Raw genomic sequence first — 15,168 nt, 5'->3', positions numbered from 1 at the left:
TAAAATAGAAAGTCGATGTTTCATGTATTGATATTATTAATTCACTACAGACTTATAGATAATACAGGATTCGGTGATTGGTGGACATAAGAGTTTCTATTAACTGCACCTAAATTGTCTTTCAAAATCAATCTCTTTAAAATATTAAAAGAAAGACTCTGTAGAACGAAAGTAAACTTTCAAGTATGATCATGCATTTACTAATTTTATTTTAATCATCAGTATGTGTAAACAATCCTTTGACTCATATGTTACACTTCTATTCTCATAATAAATATATTTTTTCTGACAGTAAAATTGATTTTAGCATACATTATTTCTTTAAATTTGGTCTTTCAGATTGAGATTGCTTGTTTTGCTGATAAACACTGTCTCTAGACAGTATTGTTACAAAAATCTAAAAAAATATATCAAGCATATCATTATATACAAAGTGTAATTGTGTGTACAACTAAAACAAATATATTACAAATGAGTAATTTGTAGTAAGAAATTCATATTTATCATAGTACTGTTACACCTGCTGGGGGTCTCAGCCACTGGGCTAAGAAGATGTTGATTATTATATCATTTGAGTAACACATGCAATGTTGTGCTTCTGATCTAGGGATGATAAGTTGTTGTATAAAATAGTTTCAATTTCTGGCCAAATCTAGGATGAAGTGTATTAATTAATAATGTTGCCATTGGTATTTTTATGATCATGAAATAATCTATAGTCTTCATCTTTAATTGAGCTTAAGTCAAAATATAAATATCATAAACAGTAAGGTTTTTTCAGTTTATTAAGCAATTAGCTGACCTGGCAAATATTGTTTTGCCATATAAATTATATATGTAAACCTTCCTTGAGCTTCAATGAATCTATTACAGATTTCATTGAGATTGGTCCAATAGCTTAGGAGTTATTAGGTAACATACAAACATACATTCTCCTTTATATATATAGAAGATTAGGTTGTTGTCCTGATTCAAGCATATCTATTCTAAAGTGATGACCAAATTACCTTTTAGAAAAATAATATAATTGATGATTAATGTCTTGTGTACTAAACAGATAACAGAGTACTAAACGGTGGTCTCGTCATCTCAGCAAACGGGGGCTGAACAGACATATCATTCATTGAATAAGTTGGTGTAAAATAAGTAAACAGCAGACTCCTATTGTATCTATTGAAGTGTGACATTACACAAAGTATCCCTCTGAAGTTAAATTAGGATGAACTCTTCACACAACTAACTTTGAATTGGGGACGGCAAAGTTTGGATGAAATTAATTGAAAAGTTTCCCTTTTCAGTATTTACCTATTTTCCTTATCCTGCTTGTTTTGTCTTAGTTTCAGGCTCTTGAGGATTTATTAATTTCCTTATAATTACAATTTGTTTATTCAACTTCCTTTTTGTTCACTGTGGTATTGTTTTGGTATTGGTATTGTTTTATCCCCCTTTTATCTGGGGATAAAAGCTGTCTCTATTTTAAATACTAGTAGTATTAATATTGAATATTATAATTTTTGAAACAGTGTTTAATGCTACATTGTGTTTTTTTTTCTTATTTAAAAAAGATAATATTTTTTTTTGCATTTTTGCTGTTTAAATTGTATGACTATACTACATTTTCTATTAGTGAAGACAGTTTAAAAAAATAGGAACTCATTAGATTGTAATAAGTCACTACAGCATATATTTATCACTTCACAACTGCTTCTTCAGGGCTTTTTTAATATCAACTAGACCTTATTTACAAATGCCTCCAGGAGAAGCTCCCAGAAAGCAATACCCATCAACACTTTTGGATGTTAATATTTTCTGGCACATCCAGCTGTTCCAAGGCTTTAGCTTCATATTCTGTTCCATGTCTGATGGAAGGTACATGATTTAAATTATAGTTATAGACGATAGCAGTGGAGAGTGAGTGGAGTAGAATTGTCACCTGTTTGTCGCTTGCATATTTTTTTATTAGAAATACAGTATTCAGGTTATAATTATTGTATGTAATAAAAAAAACAGACTCAATTAGTTACTGGGAGAAATGTGTGTGCTGTTTGATTGCACCCAAAACACGGGGAATCTTAAAGAAATCTGCCTGTGTTGTTGGGAATGTATCTGTATTTTGGGTATAATATGGTGATAGCCTTTTACAATACAACTTGCAGCAGATTTAGATACTCCTATATAATCGCCTACTGCTACCAACAATTAAATTTGAATTGCAATATCCATACAAACTTCTATCTCCCATAAGCTATCCATCCTCCCATCAATAGACAGTGTGTACGGATAGGATGAGTTACCATCAATGAGTTAATTGGGACAGTAAAATCAAGGATAGATAGGATTTTCTTCTGCATGGTTTTTGTGCAATCATGAGCCTTTGGTGTCATTCTCAGAAAACGAACAATCAAAGTCAATGCAATAATTGTTAACATGCATTACCTTTCGTTTGTTCCCCAATGCTTGCTGCACATCCAGATAAAGCTGAATAATTAGTTTTAAGACAATATATGCTCCAGCATGCATCAGCTACTGATATATTTGCTAATCCACCATCATTGGCGTCACCACAAGTGGTGACGTTCTGGTTGTTCTTTGTTCACATTGTGGATTGTCTTTTCCGTAGTAATTCTTCATATTTCATGCACATCCTCAAGTGTATTGCTTTATAAACAAAATGGCTTTGATGGTATTTACATGGAGGCATTGAGCTTATTGGGACTAGATAATCCAATTCCTGTTACAATGGCTCCTGATACTGCCCCAGCATTTACATCTAATATAGCTTCAGCATTGTACGTTTTTAAATTTAAGATGGACCAACACATACAACATTCAAAATGAAATCGTATTTTTTACCTTCTCGCTAAGAAAATGGAATATTTTCAAAAATCGGCAAGTTATTGCTTTTACCCCGTTTTTAAAAAATCGAGTTTTCATCAGATCTAGATGTTTTAAGGTTTTAGGAAACTTCCCTGACTATTTCCGCGATGGTGTCCGTACGTCTGTATGTATGTGTGTGTGCGTGTCTGTGTATGGATGTATGTAAACCTCTTATAACTTTTGAACGGCTCGACCGATTTCATCGCGGTTGGCGCCATTCGAAAGGGGTTGACCTAACTTGTGGCGTGTCGTGCGTCGGTGGAATTTGGCGACAGGAATCAGGTTAAACAGCTCTTCGGAACACTCCCCGTGATAAATGCGGTAGAAGACACACAATCAAGCGACGTCTCTACGCAACGCCAAGTGATCCAGCCGTTCACAGAGCACTGGGTCCCCGACAATTCAAGCTGCTCTGCGTTCACGCGGTCAAATGGATCAAGCTGATACTTATCTTTATACTTATTTGAATGAATGTTAAACCTATTGAAACAAGCTATAGTATGACTTAGTAGTCATAATAAAGAGGTTATCAACAAGTTATCTAAATGGTCGTAACGCAAGTACACACAATATTGAGCCGCCACTGGGTCATCTCTCTTCGTTTATCTATTCTCTAATCTCGTAGAAAAAAACCGTTTCTTCTGGTTTTGTTGCTGTGCATTGTGTTTGATATAACTAAAATATCTAGAATTGCCATTTTGAATCAGATATTCGAGAAAGCGCGGAAAATTATACCTGCGACATCGGAGTTATCAATAATTTTTGAAAAACATTCATTCTTTAACCCCGGAAGTCGACGATTGTAAAAGAAACAAATGAAATAATTTTACAAAAAAAAACCTAAGAAAATTAGGTTTTTCTTAATTGCTAATGGATAAAACAAAACGGTATCCTGTCATGTGATTTTATATGTCTTTTATTCTTTTGTTTCCACTTTCCACATTATTATATTTACCTTGTAATTATTATGACGGGTGCTCGCGGGTTTTTTATTGATTTGATGCCGATATTTCGATCCAATTGCATGGATCGTGGTCGCGGCGGGACTGCGGAGGCGGCGAGAAATACATTGACAGAAGTTGAGTACTTGAGTATTACAGGTTCCGCGATGATAAAAGTTTAAAAACATATTATGTTTGTCCCGTATTTAACATGTTGTGCTTTTTATTTAATGTATACGACTCTTAATTGGACGTAATTCCAGAAAAACGTTCCAAATCACAATCATGTCGAAATTGAGTTAAGAACACAAATCTGGTCACGTGATTCATATTAACGGACTAACTAAAAATGGCTGCCCTACTGTCACATGATGACTTAGAAGCCAAACCCACATGTACGGGATACACTAATATTTATTAAATTTTAACACGAATTCCTTAAAATGTGATGGCTTGGAACGTTTTTCAGGACTATATCCAATATAATCTATATAATATTATGTACTCGAGCACTCGATACATGGCACACACGGATGGGTAAAGTTGTGTATACAATGGGCAACAGCCGCGGTGGCGACCCGGATGTGGCTACACTATCTGCCAAATACCTCGGCGGATATCACACATCGTAATGTAAACAGTATCGAGTCGCGTGGCTGTGGCTAATGTGTTGACACTGACTACCCTCATCCGTCTAACTTGAAAGCGGTTATATCAGTGCTGAAAAATATATAATACTAGCTGATGCCCGCGACTTCGTCCGCGTAGATAAATGATTTTAAAAAATATATAAGCAAGTTTGGAATTTAAAATTATCATATATCCTATTCCAGTTCCGGTTCCCGTTTTCGCTCCCGGCGCTTCCAACATATTATGTGAATCTTATTTCGAGGAAGGTTCCTACGGCAAACTAAACCTACTATTGATATAGTTATAGCTAGCTCATCGACGTAAATTTCAATTTTTACCAATCCCGCGAGATCCATGGATTTTTCCGGGATAGAATGTAGCCTTTGTCCTATCCCAAGCTCTAGTCTTATCGCTGTGCCAAATTTCATCAAAATCGGTTTAGTAGGCGTAAAAGCGGAATAAACAAACTTACATTCGCAAGTATAATATTAGTAGGGATAAGTTATATTAAAAAAGAAAATCAAGTTTTGTTTAAAGAAAATTTTGAATTCGTCTTTATTTGTTGAATAAATCTTTTTAATCTGATTAGTGTGACCACGTAAAAGTTGTTTAATGAAGGCTATCTCTAGGTTTTATCCCAAGACATGTTGAGACATTGTGTGAGTTTACTTACCTACTTCTTTTGCCAAAAACTGCTCTAAGGATATATATTTTTATTGCTTTTTATTAAACCCATTCAACACAATGGAAAAAATGTTTTTTACAACTGTACCACGATAATGTTATCACCTGTACATAAAAAGGGTTGTAAAAATGAGATTTTTAACTATCAGCTAATACACAAATACAATTTGAAAATAAATTAATAATCGATGCGAGACTCGAACCCGGGAAAAACCTCTTAAAAAAAATCAAATTGTTTGAATTTGAAAGAGCGACATCTCAAGTCAAATTTCTACTATGCAAATATTGGGTTTGAGCATGTTATCAACTGTAAAGTAGATCCTGTAGATGAAGCCACAACCTGAGGACGAGACATACAAGAGTTATCAACGATACGTCACTCGAACGGCTAGCTCAGTTGGAAGAACGCTCGCACGGAACGCGAGAGGACGCGGGTTGGAGTCCCGCATCGTTCATAAATTTTGTCTTCAAATTTTATTTGTGTAGTTTATCCCAGAAGTGAGGGTTATCACTCTTAAAAATACATATAAGCTAGCTATCTATGCTGTGTTTTATTATATATATATATGTCATTTATAGAGCCAATATTACTACTATAAATACATACTTTTTTATTGAGTTTAAAAAAAAATCTATATACGATGGCCAAAAACATTATTTATCGTACTTTATATCACCAAAAAAAACACAGTTTATACATAATATTTCTATGTTCAAATCATAAGTCTTAACATTTTAATGTCAACTGAAGAAAAAAAAGTTAATATGCCATGATCTGTAATTTTCATAGTTCCCCGCGTTGGCTGTATGGGTGTACCTTTGCCATTCCTTGAAGTAAAAATAAAACCACTCACCGGTGATAAGTATGTACCTAATATACAGTACATTTCGCGCCCATTTAAGCGGCAACTCGATAATTTTCAGTTTTGTTTTTTTTATATTTGTTTCATTTAAAATTACCTTGTCTTAGAAAAATTATTGTAAGTGACGTTACTCAAACAACTCTTTGCGATGTTCACCTGCGCTTTTTGACCTTTCTTATACAACTGTTTCATAAAATACTATTTACTACGATGGCTGGTAGAAGAGTACGTTCGGCTGCTGCTTGTGGAGCCAGGTCGACCTATTATAGTTAATAAATCATTGTATATGTTGGATGCAATTACTAATTTATGACATTGGTCATGACCATCATGTTCATGAAGCATCCTTACACGGGCAATGAATTCAAGATCTAAAGATTGATGCATCCAATATACTATTACTTATACACTTTATTACTTTTTATTAACTATATGATATTATTGGATGCAGCGCTTTACAAACTAATTTGTTAAGCATATTACAGTCATTGTAAAATACTCATTTTGATTGAAAAGAGTGGCCGTTGAGTTTCTTTTATGTTCTTCTCATGAGCTCTACTTTTTCCGTACACATTATGGTACATTCAGTAATTTAAAAGAAATTTTTGTAGTGACGATTCAAAAGCCTAATTGAATAAAGTTTATTTGACAACGACTACTAATTACATGCTAAATCTGACTCGTGTCATAAAAGCTGAACAAGCAACTTATAAACTAGTACAGAATACGAGTATACACTCCTATCTAATTATTATTATGTCCTTACGTATTAGTTGAGTGACATTGTGAGTGTATTTATCGTAAGTAGAAATTGTTTGAAGAAGTCTCCCGATATAGCCGCGAAGTGTAATAATATAAAAGGGCAATTCCCCCGCTGCGCCGGCTGCCAATACCACCGATTCATCTGTATTACGTCGTATAAATCGTGCATAGAAACGGATGAGATGACCGCAGACTTGTTCGAACACGCGATCCTCCCGCCTCTCCCGCCTCACCCCCCGTGTTCCGCGCAATCAGCGGAACGATGCGATGTCATAAGGGCGCGTCTACGGGGCCAGTGAAGTATGGCTAGGTGAATAATATTATACTAAACGTTTGTTAGATCGTTAGAGTTCATTTTTTGACCGTATTGCATTGTATACAAGCACCGTAATATGCTTTTATTATGTTGATTTGAGAGGCGCCGTAGATAGTGATATTGCTTCGCTACCATAAACTTAGAATATATATGTATTATAGACGAACCCTGTGTGAGAGTGAGATAACTATCCTTGAACAAAAACCTAGGTGTGAGATAAGAGACGAATAGATGGACCGTGAAACCGTTTTAAAACAATTTAGTATCCATTAGTCTCCTGTCCAATCGGACCGCTTTTTAAGTTTAGTGTTTTTTCGTAATTGTACTGTGTTTTAACGGATATTATCTAAAAAATATAATGGTGTCGTGTTCTGTAGTATTAGATTGTGTTGTTATATACAGCAAAAATCCAAATAAAGAAATATTTCACAGGTAAAATATACTGATTCTTCAATACTACTTTCGTAGTGTTTATTTTCGTAGAACATAATATTACTAAAATATTTGGAATTACATTTTAAATACGCAGTAAACACTATTGTCTAAAGATTATATTAATTTATAAAATATGTGTGAGCTGATACAATATTGTATGCTTGAATATGACGCCGTTTATCAATATTTTCCATAGGCATTGACCAAAAGTAAAATAATACACACTTCACTAACACATCTATAAAATTAGTACACATGGACATTTTAAAATTAGTCTCGCGATAGTGAGGAGTGTTTGTCTATTACGCTAAAGGTGACGAGCTCAATTCCCCCTGAAAACGTGTTCTGAAAATGTCGGGTTGATGAAAACTTTTACGCAAAAAATAATGTAAAAACACATTTACAATTATAAGCGTTTTAATCCTTTAAAATGTGTAACACTCGCGTTAATCATCAAAGAAAATACTATTCTCAAAGTCATATTTGTTTACGTACTTGAATTGTATATTTTTTACATTATGACAAGTATGGTCACTCGAGCGGGCCGTGCGAAACATTGTGAAGTTTCTATTTTATTGTAAAATTGTATTGTTTCTTTTTAGAGAGATTCTTATTAATATCAGCTGAATTAGCACTCATTCAATCACGCAATTATACCCACTTGTTATTATTATTATTATTATTTTTTGCTTTTAGTGTTTTTATTTATATTACTAATTATTGAATTAGGTCATGAAATTTTATGTAATTTTTGTTTTGTTGTTAGTACTTTTTTATTGTAATATTATTATTTTAGAATGGTAACCTTTCATTGAATATGTATAACCTTTAAGTAGTTTGACAATCCGCTAGACCACCTGGGGTTCTCCGGAAGACCAGCGCTGATCATATCACCTGTGGGTATGCTCAGTATTATGCTGAGGTGAACTCCAATTCTGCATGCCTGGGACTAGATTGTGATTATTTTATAGCGATAGAAATGACTGTACAATATTGTATATTTTTATTGAAAAGAGCGCAAAAAAAAGAATGCTGGGAGAGTTTCGCCTCGCTTCTTCTCTCTCAGAGCTTTTGTTTCTGAAGCGGTAGTAGTATCTAGTAGTATAAGAAATGACATCAAAAACAATTCTAAAGGAATCAATTTTGAGAAAATAAATGCCTTTTTATGCCTTTCATGTATTACCACTGAGAATGTATTAAAAGTAGCAATCATTTCCAATCCTAGTGTACGTTACATATTATGAATGGGTTTAGTTTCGATTTCGAAAAGTGTTTTAATGTAGTCGTAGCAGGATTTTGACTGTAGCTTGCAAGTATGCGTGTATACGGAGAGCGGATTTAAAAAAAAGGAATTCAGATATTCATTTACCCCCTTATTCATAATGGTCTGCTAACTTAAGGCATTGCTAATTCTCACTCTGTCTTCTTCTATTCACCTAAGTCAGAATGAGAAAAAACACTCCTTAGCGTTGTTTGCTATTTAAAGTTAGCGGACCATTATGAATAAGGGGGTTAATCATTGCGTTACACATGCCTTAGTTACGAAACAAATAGTTTTTATTCAAAAATGTATTCCTCTAAGTATTAATGTATGTAGAAATACGATCATATTCACGTGGAGATACGGTCGCGCCGCGTGTGGACGCGGCTTTACCCTGGTGACAATAAAAAAATAGCTGACGCAACGCGTCGTTGGCGAGCGGGGGGCGAGTAGCGGGGGCAGCGGCCGACATGAGCGGGAAACATTACTGTCTTTAGTGCCGAGTGCCGACTGCCCCGTCATTGAGACGTGTACACTTCATTTAATACATACAGACGGCTTATGTTAGACGCACCACCACTAGAACATATCTTATATCTTTAAATAAGCAATTCTTGTGTATACATATAATTTGAATCTCGGAAACGGCTCCAACGATTTTCATGAAATTTAGTATACAGGGGATTTTGGAGGCGATAAATCGATCTAGCTAGGTTTCAATTTAATAAAAATGTAGTTTTATCCATGTTTTAATGAGAAACAGCTACAATGCAAAGGTAAATTTCGTCTCTATATACAAGACTGTAATAGTTCAAATCCAGATGTCCTATTAGTTATATTTTTGTCCAAGCATGTACATTCTTAAAAGTCCTAGCCAAGCTCGGTCGTCCGGATATTTATAATTCTATCATTATCATATCTATTATATATTATCACTCACACTACTCACACCACACAACCTACTCACCGTTTCAGTTACTCAATATGGATACGATTTCTTCTTTTCTTTCTATTTAATTTTTTCTTGTAAGTTTTTCTAGTATTTGTCGTTTATGTCTTAAACTACTTTGTCACATACTTATTGTACTGTTAATAGTATTCCTTTTAATTGGCTTATCTATTCTGTATAATTTTTAATATACTCATTTCATTTTGTTAGCTGTAAGGAATCATAAATAAATAAAATAAAAAATAAAAATAAATACATTCGTGGTATTAAAATAAAACAAACTTAACGCTAGAGGTGATATTCTCGTTGGAAGTGTCAATCAAATATGATTGAATCTTTTAAACAGTTTGTGTGCTTACTTATTTTTCTGCCTCGGTCCAGTATAATGACTTCAATGTTGATTACAATAATTATATTTAGATGTTACTCCACGATTACTTCATCGACACTTCTTTGGACTTTCATTGGTATAGCATAATCATTATTCTTTATTAATTTCTTCTTACAAATGAATTGACTACACTAAATAAGAAATTGACAAAATAATAGCACTAGCATGTAACTAGAGGCCAATTAGAATTTCATAATAACCGCGATGAAATTGGTCGAGCCGTTCAAAAGTTATAAGAGGTTTACATACATCCATACACATACATATACACGTGCCTTGTCACGCACAGTAAACTAATATTTCTGGCATGTTTTTAGACCCAGAGTATTTTCCAACTGAAAGAATAATTCATACATACATTCATCATTCGACGACCTGTATAGCCGAGTGGTTAGCGATCCTACCTACTAAGCTAGAGGTCCCGGGTTCGAATCCCGGTAGGTGCAAGGATTTATATGATGAATATGGATGTTTGTTTCCGAGTCATGGATGTTTAAATGTATTTATGTATGTTTATATGAATTTATGTATGTTTAAGTAAGTATATTGTATTAAATATATCATTGTCTTGTAACCCATAACACAGGCTATATATGCTTAACGTGGGGCAAGACAATTTGTGTAAAAAGTGTGTCAGTATTATATTATATTATTATTATCATCGTCATTTCTTTCATACATTCACATAACGAAATACGTTTATATCTGTTGTAATGCCAATTTTTATCAAGAGTTATTTATAAGCCGATTAAATGAGAATGGTATTCACGGTTTCGTGAAGTAAAATCAATCCGGAATGAACTGGATACTTTATTTAGTTGTTTTTGTGCGATTAGATAAACGGACTTACGTAAGTGCCTCACACCAGTACGATAAGTAAACACGACGTATTGACGTGGGACTACGAATTAGACGAGCTTGCTGGCTGCATACTGTCGCAACACCAGAGTAATCACAGAGCGAGCAAACTTTTAGCAAGGTGTACGCGCTTTGTTTGAAGGTACCTACCATTAAAAAGAGCGCAAAAAAAGAATGCTGGGAGAGTTTCTTGCGCCGCTTCTTAAAGTGAAAGTCAAGTCGAATAAACTTTATTGAATTAGCAATGACGTACTATAACTAGGCTTAAACTAAGCGCTTTTGAATTGCCACTATAAATATTTCCTTTAAATTAATGAATTTGCCAAATATTTTAAGAACAGTTAGCTCGTGAGAAGAACATATAAGAGACTCAACGGCCACTCTTTTTAATCAAATAGAGTATTTTACAATGGCTGTAATATACATAACAAATTAGTTTGTAAGGTGCGCTTCTCTCTCAGAGCGCCATTTGCTTCCGAAGCGGAAGTAGTATCTAGTATATTAGAAATGACATCAAAAAGAATTCTAAAGGAATCAATTTTGAGAAAATAAATGCCCTTTATGCCTTTTTACCCTAAAATAATGTCAAGGGAGGCGATAGCTGGCCCGTGCGTGATTTTCATATTGTTAAATTTAAAGTTATCTGTATAAGAAACCGAATCTTAAAATGCTACGCCCAGTAAGGGAAGCTGCTGTTCCTCTTCTCCCTTGCGTTGATAGCCGTCACAATATTCTGCGCTGGCAATGAACAAAAGATCGCTCGCCGCTCAACCATGACGAAGGCAGTACTGAAGGCATAGGCATACCGAGAACTTGTGTTTTATAATGCTGTCCTAGATTTTAGCAAGCATGCAAAGGGGGCCGTAAGATTTCGAGCTGTCACCTTTTTTAGGGATCGAATGGATAACGGATGACTTGACATATTTCTGTGACTTATGTACGAGTGCTAAGATAAACGCGTTACAAATGCCACAGACGTGCAATTTTTTTATTATTAAAATTGTGCTACATAATATATGACATAACCATACTGTTGTCAAGGGTGGAATAGAATTGTTATTAAACATGTTGATTCGTTTCAAGGCCGCTTGTGTAAGCGTGTAAGTCCGAATGAGTTGTGTGGCGGCAGTATTTATGTATATTTAATACATTGTAACTATGAAACAAAGAGGATGTAAATACTACGTAATAAGAGGCGGGCCTGACTAAGTAAAAATTGAAGTTTAGCATGAAACGTGCAGTCATTTGACATAATCTGAAATAGTAATGTAATTACAGTATGGCGATTGGCGACGAAGTATAATCCGGTTAAGTTTGAAAGCGAACAGTTGCTCAAAACGTAGTGGATTCCGTCTATCTCCATTTTTTTACAAGATCATAGCCGTCACCTATCAATCTATCGATGACTGCATGTTTCATACAATCGAGTGAATCGCTTTTTTCTTAAAGAGTTTCGCTAGATTGGTATGAATGTTGTCGCGTATGCGGTTACTGGAGATGTGTCGAGTAGGGGACATACACATTCAATAATTAATATTGAGTATTTATTATTTTCCCAATGCAAACGCCAACATAGAGAGACAATTGATACTGTATTCATACAGTATTAATTATTGTAAAGTTAATTCTAAATGCATTATCTCTTAAGGCAGATACATCATGCAATTATTGTAAAGTTTACAAATCATTTATATGGTATAATCAACTGATGTATTCATACATAGAATTATTGCATGAGAAGCGGTCGGCGTCAGTTAATTGCAAACTGGGCGGTGGCTGGCTCAATTACTTTAATAGAATAAATACATTTTAGTATATTGTCTTTGGTCAGTCGCAGTAGCTTTAGTATAATTAGGATACACTCACGCCTTGTTCCCGTCGGGGAAGGCAGAGACAATAGAATGCTATTTGCTTCTATCCTTACAAACCTCACGCGCTTCCTCTACATTCATTACTCTTTTCATACATGCTCGCCGGTTGCGGGTGCTTCGGACCTCTCCTTTTCTCAAAACGTCCCCAATTTGGTCGACGAATGTTCTACGAGGTCTCCCGCGACCGACTTGCCCACACACATTTGCCTTATATATTTGATGCGTCATTCTTTCTTCACTCATTCGCTCCACGGGTCCAAACCATTTCAGCATTCCCTTTTCAGTCCTTGTCACAACATCCTCTTTCAAACCACAGCGCGCTCATATTACCTCATTCGGAATTTTATCAGTCAGTCTTACCCCACACATACTACGCAGTATATACCGTATATTATAAAATAATAAATAATACAAGTAGATCAATTAGCATTCGCGTAACATATATGATATATATAAAGCCAACAGTTACAGAGGTGACCCCCACGTGATATAATATACATGATAATATCTTGATAATGTTGACATAGTCGTTTAATATGGTCGTACTACCTTCGATATGCTATATACATTTATATCAATATGTTGGAGGTGTCCAACATATCATTCATATGCAGAAGAAACAGTGTGGGAGATAGCACACAGCCTTGGGGCACTCCAGCGTTCACGGGTTTGGGATTCGAGCAATAACCGTCCGCGTCGTCGATAACTACCTGCATGCTGTATGCTTCGCCCAGTGGAAAGCTGGAGGTCCACTTGCATAAGTTCTCGGGAAGCCCAAACGATGGAATTTTTGAGAGGAGCGCCTTGTGCCATACACGATATATTACTTATAGTAATTGTAAATACTTATTTATTTAGTAATAAACAACAAGACTTACAATTATTGCCTACTAAAAGGTCGTCAAAAATGTCCTACGTATAGATTAACTTAAACAGGTAATAATATTAAAACATTCATTCAAATTAACACTTTATTTCGTGGCGGTAATGTTCAAAGTCTTTTGTGTACGCTCATAAGTAGCTCATTGATTGAAAGAGACGTACGTATCTTTCGCACATTTTGTCGGCGATGTATGTTGTGTTACCAATTTTGGATATGCTGTTATTTGGGCAGTTTTTCACTGTACACTCATTGCGTGGCGTTGTATTCAAAGCGCGATCGAAACACAACGGAACGAAAACTCTGCCTAATAGACACGTATGCAGTTTTGCCCACACAATTTTTGAGCGTTATTGTGAGTCTCGTCTTTTATTGTAAGTAACAATGGGTTACAGAGTTCGTATAAGAACAAGTTTTGTGGTTGTCATAATGATTTTAAGTATATGATGTTAGCGTAAAATATTTTACATTATTAAGAAAATTAATAATGAAATTTAAATTACAGCCACGATAGGTATGGTATGGTATAGGGGCTCCTGTTTCCGCAATTAAACCACTAGCATGGGTCCATTTTGCGTGCAGACGTGTCAGTTTGAGCGACAGTGCAGGTATCGCCTCTTTCGACTGTCTACAGCTTGAGACATTCATCCATCTGGTGTTGTGTAGGTCGTTGGTGAGAGAGCGTATCCATGAGAACCACGATAGCACATCAGTGTTAACATGCTTGTGAATTTAGTGTCTATCATAACGCATTCATTAAAACGTGACTACTAACGGCATAAGCAGCAGTTTCATTATTTGTTTTTTTATGGAAGAGAGGACAAACGGACAAATAAATAAGTAAAACTCACCTGATTTTGATCTCCGCACGCCCACATTCTCTTGTAACACCAGAGGGATCACACGAGCGTTGCCGGCGCTCGACATAAATCATGAGTGACGGTCGTGGTCTGTGGTTGTCAGCCGGGCACAACTGCACGCCCGCCATCGGTTCATATCCATTGCGGTCCTCACCATATCATTAAACGCATTGGAAGGTTATTAGCTTCTTATCTGGTCAATCCGTCGTTTGGTGGATCTTCCAGGTGATCAACAAAGATTTTACTCTCCGATGTTTAGTCTACATTCAGTTCCTTATTTGTACATATATATGGCGGCAAATAACTTGAAGAGGTGTATTTATCATATTTGATAATATATGTTACTAGCTAATTCCCGCGAATTCGTCCGCGTAGATAAAGGGTTTCTAGAAAGAATAGGCAAGTTTGGAATTGAAGATGATCTCATGACCTATTAGAGTTCCGGTTCCCGTATTCCCTCCCGTTCCCAACATATTATATGAATCTTATATCGAGGAAGATTGCTATGGCTAACTAAACCTACTGTGTCGTTTCCCAAGTTCTCGTCTATTGCTGTAACAAATGCCATTAAAATCGGTTAAGTAGCTCCG

At 35.3% G+C, this 15,168-nt stretch overlaps 1 protein-coding gene across 2 annotated transcripts in view; it reads left to right on the top strand.

Moving 5' to 3' along the window:
* The window catches only part of LOC126977264 (C-terminal-binding protein), a 55,806-nt gene that overhangs the window by 629 nt on the left and 40,009 nt on the right, over positions 1-15,168 (top strand). The window lies entirely within an intron of this gene.

Source organism: Leptidea sinapis, chromosome 44 (genome assembly GCF_905404315.1).
Source record: "Leptidea sinapis chromosome 44, ilLepSina1.1, whole genome shotgun sequence".
Taxonomy (NCBI): domain Eukaryota; kingdom Metazoa; phylum Arthropoda; class Insecta; order Lepidoptera; family Pieridae; genus Leptidea; species Leptidea sinapis.
This window is presented reverse-complemented; position numbering and strand designations above follow the sequence as displayed.